This window comes from Sebastes fasciatus, chromosome 13 (genome assembly GCF_043250625.1).
Source record: "Sebastes fasciatus isolate fSebFas1 chromosome 13, fSebFas1.pri, whole genome shotgun sequence".
Classification (NCBI taxonomy): Eukaryota; Metazoa; Chordata; class Actinopteri; order Perciformes; family Sebastidae; genus Sebastes; species Sebastes fasciatus.
Genome location: NC_133807.1, coordinates 6,188,390 through 6,194,389, shown reverse-complemented (window position 1 = coordinate 6,194,389; position 6,000 = coordinate 6,188,390).

Sequence of the window (6,000 nt, the reverse complement as noted above, 5' to 3'; positions counted from 1 at the left end):
ACATGAACCAAAAGAAAAACACTTTTTTTTTTTTTTTTTAAATGATTGATAACTTTCAACACAGCCTAGAACATATTGTATTTTATATGAATGGTGTATTGTGTTACACTTGGCTGCTGGAACTGCATAATGATATAAATTAGTCACCGCAGTCATCCCAAATGGTTGTCTTGTGGTCACTGCAACGTGGCTGTGCACACTGTGCAGCGGTCCACTGTAGTGCAGTCAACTTCATGTCTTCTCAGCTACCAGTGTAAAGCTCAAGTTCAAATTCTGGCTCACAGTATGCTGCTGTTAACTGTTAACAGCCTTAGAGTGCCTGTAATATTTTTGGATATATATATGACTGTGCAGCCAAGTGGAGGCCTACATTTAGTTAAATATTTGTATTATTTTTATATAGTTTATCGCATCTCAGACATCGATGCTTAGATCACATAAATCTACATTATTTAAAAAAAACAAACGATTATGTAATTCATAGGGCTATCAATCAATTGAAATATGTAATCGTGATTAATCGCATGATTGTCTACAGTTAATAGTGATTAATTGCAAATTAATCACACATTTTTTATCTGATCAAAATGTACCTTAAAGGGAGATTTGTCAAGGATTTGTCAGTGTGTCATTTTGCTGACTTGACTATGATTTGCCCCAACCTGCATGTGAGGATCATAAAGTGGGCATGTCTGTAAAGGGGAGACTCGTGGGTATCCATAGAACCCATTTACATTCACATATCTGGAGGTCAGAGGTCAAGGGACCCCTTTGAAAACAGACATGAAAGTTATGTTTAGCGTTATTGAATCTCCTTCATGACAAGCTAATATGACATGGTTGGTACCAATGGATTCATTAGGTTTTCTAGTTATATCAGTATATCAGTATATTCACTCTAACTTTAAAACTGAGCCGCTACAACCTAAAAATCACAAGTTGCGTTAATGTGTTAAAGATGTTAGTAAAGTTCAAATAAATGTGCGTTAACACATTATTATCACGTTGACTGTGACAGCCCAAGTAATTCAGTAACCTTGATTTCCTCATTGACTCTATTTCTTCATCTTTTCTCAAAAAATAAACGATACCCAGCAGGATGTGATCCTTGTGGATTATCACCATGTCAGTGAAGTCATCACTGAAAGAGGTTTTGTATTTCAGCGTGTGGACACGTCCAGCTAGAGCTATCACTCCTCTTAGAAACAGAAACTCTGGGTTTATTTGTTTTTGGTGTCTAAAAAGAAGCTCAGAGGAAACAACCACCATCATGTGTTTCTCAAATCAGAATGTTCTTGTTCCTGTAGTATTATTTGATGCATCTGGAGTCCGCCACTGCAGTTATTACGCTACATGATGTCATACCAACCCCCCCCCTTCGCCTGCCAATCACCACACACTGGCTTTGTTGGAGGCCTGTCCGGCTGTATAGTGTGTTTACAGCCATTTCCTTTTCTTCCTGAGCTGTTAAAATGCACACACACACACACACACACACACACACACACACACACACACACACACACACACACACACACACACACACACACACACAGCCTACTGATCCGGGTTGGGCTGATTTTATTTCACTGCATATCTCAGTTTAAAGTCAATTCAGTTCTGCAAAATGACACCATTACAGTCCAGTAACAACAGTTTGAGTCATTTTCTGTCCACTTTCTTCATTTATGGAGGGTAAAACTCACCATTTTGATTTACATACCTATAAGCTTAAAAATGAATCCTTATGATATGTAAACACAGTAAATGTCTCAGTGAGAAATGACAAACTTAGGACGTTCTTTATCAGTGTCCAGCATCCCCCTGACCTTTCCCCCGGCAGTTATTCTATTTTTCATTCATCTTTATAGAGTAGCGTGTGAACACAAAATGTGAAGTCTCTCTGCTTTTAATTGGACGTGTTCAAAGATGCAAAACGTCTCTGAATCCATTTGAAGGTGTTTGTGTTAAAACAGGATTGTTCAGTCTGGTGTCCATTTCTCCGCCCTTTTGGCCCCCCCACCCCAGGCCATTCCAGGCCATTCCAGACCAGACAGGGGCCCAGACTACTAACTGTTTACAAGCTGTCTGTCTGTCTCAAGTTCAACTGCAAAGTCCAAGCAAGGAAACAAAAAGACAGTCCGCAATGCAGACGAAGGAGGAGGAGAAGGAGGAGGAGGAGGAGGAGGAGGAGGAGGAGGAGGAGGGGTGGAGAGAGAAGGTGGTAAAAACGGTAGGGAAAGTGTGTGTGTGTGTGTGTGTGTGTGTGTGTGTGTGTGTGTGTGTGTGTGTGTGTGTGTGTGTGTGTGTGTGTGTGTGTGTGTGTGTGTGTGTGTGAGAGAGAGAGAGAGGGGAGGGGGGGTCTTTTGGACATGAACTTGAGACAGAAAAACGAGCCTCAGTCCTGCATTCCTGGTCCTCAGCATAAAGTATACTCTGGGGAGCTGTGTGTGTGTGTGTGTGTGTGTGTGTGTGTGTGTGTGTGTGTGTGTGTGTGTGTGTGTGTGTGTGTGTGTGTGTGTGTGTGTGTTTGTGTGTGTCTCAGGGGGTGGGTCCTCTCCTCTTCTCCTGCTATCCCATAAACTGCTGTAGAATAGAATAGAATAGAATAGAATAGAATAGAATAGAATAGGATAGAATTTGAGATAAAATATCAACTATTTCTTGTGTTAAAGCATTTTTATTCTGTTGTATAGAGGAGTGATGGTGTTGGACCAGAGGGAAATATAATTTAAGGTGGAACCAGCACTCTGCAGCACTCAGTCTGTCTGTTCACTGACAGGTGACAGTTAGAGGCCTCCTTCATTTCTTCCAATGAGGAGACGGCTCTCTGCTCTGCAGCAGTTCCACAGTTTTCTACTCGGGGGAATAAAGCACACATCTGTATACCTGCACCTTGAAATGATATGGTTATTATGTGAATTTGAAAAGATTGGAAATCAAAGTTTTACATCCAAAAATGTTCCTCTAAATATATATATGTATATATATATACATATATATATATCAAAATCCTATCACATGTTTAAGAAGGGATTGCAGGTAGAAGCTTCTGATTGTGAATTAAAGCAGGACAGAGAGGGAAGGTATTGCTGGTGACACTTTCTATGATGCCAATGTCTATAATGAATTATAAACATACTTATAATGTGTTATAATCTGCTGTATAATTATAGTTATAAGCGCTCATTAATATTCGTAATGCTTTTAACATTAATCATAACACATTATGAAGCATGAGGTCAAGTATCATCATTACTTTACTCAAAGCAGATCCTTGCAAAAATGTCCACTACAGTGGACGATAACGTTGTATTCCATTGTACTTTACCTCATACAATAAAGATAGCTATCTTTCTTTCTGGGAAACCGTATAGACTATTGGTGACAATTTCTATGACAGCCATGTCTACAATGCATTATAATGTGTTATAATCTGTGTGCAATTGAATTCATAGCATTGAAATATTTTACTTTGAAAACCATGTAACTAAATGTATTTGAGTTCACATCTTTGAAATTAAAATGTAAAATTTCTTGATTTACAATTTAAATGTCTGAATTTAAATATATTTGTTCAAATAAGAAAATTCAAGTTTTTTTTTATTCTGAAACTTGAATCTTTGGATCTGAATTTATTGAAAAAGAATATGTTCAAATTCAGATTTTGAAATTGCAAATCAAGAAATTTCATCATTTATATGTATTTATTTATTTAAATTATGATTTCAATAGATTCAGATCCAAAGATTAAAGTTTCAGAATTAAAAAAAATGGATTTGAATTGTGAACATTGTGAATTTGTGAACAAATATATTCAGATTCACCTTTTGAAGTTGCAAATCAAGGAATTTCAAATTTCATATCTCAAAGAGGTGAATTCAGAACAAATCACTTTCAAAGTAAAATATTTCAATGATATGAATTCAGTGGTGTTCAAATTTCAATATTAAGTATTCGGTGGCTGTTAAAATTCAATTACTTGTGTCTCTTATTGTCTTCCTTACATGGCGGACAGATAGAATCTTTCCTTTTTTCAAAATAAAGGGACAGGAATTCATATAACTAAAAATACAAGGATAGTCTCTTGTGAATAATTCAGTTTTTACTCATATTACTAAGGTCACAATATAAATATGCTCAAAATATTGTACGCTTGTATTGTTTTCCCTACGCCATCTTCTTTTCTAGGCATTTTCATACTAACTGTCACCTCAGCTGATTGCTCCTTGTTGGCTCTCCTCCCAGAATGACTGAAAACCATCCCACTGAGTTGGATTATAACATGTCAGTTGCTGACGTCAGCCAATCGCTGCCCTGTCTTATGAGCGCTTGTGCTGCATATTTATTCATCTTTGAAATGCATTTACCTGCAAAACATTGTGATGGTCTGATCCTGAGGAGTCGGATCACCTCCCAGCTGTAGATGAAGACCGTGCAGCTATGCCAGACAGGAAGCTCTACATTTATATATGACAGCTGTAGTTACAGATGTAATAATACTTTACATACAACACACACGATTAGCTTATAAAATGTGATGCACTATTGTAGATCACACCACCCAACAGTATATATACTAGCTCCATCTTGACCAACTGTAACAGTAAAAGGCAGCTTATACATTAACGCATCCTAGTGTCATAATAATACAATAATATAGTGTATAATATTATAACAAGTTTTACTTATAATGGAGTACTTAATAATACAATTTGGATACTTTTACTTAACCAAATGATCTAAAAACTTCCTCCACCACAGGTTTTACGCTACTTGTACAAAAAAACACAAACTGTTGGATCCTATGAATACTTCTATTTCTAATCATTTTAATTTAGTAAAATAGGTACAAATGTGACATGAGATCTCACTCTTCAAGCTCCACTGACTCTCCACCTTTCCTCTGTGAGCGTGCAGCTGTCTGGAGGCAGGAATGTAAAGTGTTCTGTGTCTATTCACTTCATTTTTACTACCCCAGCAGGTCAGACCATGCCTCACTTACACCAACATCTCTGCTCCTTTCTGTTGAAATAAAACACAAATCTGTCAATGGATTTTATTTTCTTAAAGAGCGAAAAGAGAAACATCTACTTCTCTCCATTGATTGAGTTTTTCTTTTCCTTTCACTCCTCTCTTATATTCAGTGTCATGTGAATATTTGTCAGGGTGCAGTGAGGCCTGACCTTTGACCTTTGTTTTAGTGTAGCTCTGCGGTGCATTTAGCCTAAGAGCAGTTGGAAGCTGATTGTGCTGCAGCTGTCCTCAGTGGAGTCGGCTGTATGAGACTCATTTCACTCATGTAAAAATCATTTTTAAAGCCTATGTTTGACACACTAACCTGTTCATTGCCACCGAATTGTAATTTTTTTACCTTTTTTAAATTTGCTTTAACTTGCGCATAGTGACTTTCCTCCCAATATTTACTGTATGTGCGTGGTGTATTTCCTTGTAGGCATTAAGATATTAAATGTCCTTCAACCATCGAAAGTATTCATGGAATGACACCTTTCAGATTATATTAGCCTATATATTATATCATCGCATCACTATTACCGATGTATTCATGCAGCATTGTGGTCATTTAACGTCTTTATATATTTTTAGTTTATAACAATAGTTGATTTTGTATGTAAAATCTTGTACAGTAAAATTTGGTATGTAAACAAGTGTACATGTGTTAGATAAATAGTGCAGTAAAAAGTACAATATTTCAGAATTGTACAGTGATAGAAGTATAATTGAAACACTCAAGTAAAGTACAAGTACGTTAAATTTGTACTTACTTGAGTATACATTTTACTACTAGCCCCAGCCTATGTTAATAAAAATCATAAATTGTATAATTTCCCACAAGTGCATTGAGACACTTTTTTGGCTTCTGCAGATATTTCCACGATGATTTACCTCCTGTTGCAAGTACAGTAATAACCTACATACCGATTTATTTAAACTATTCCCAAGCAAATATTTCAGACACTTTATTTTCAGATGTAAATG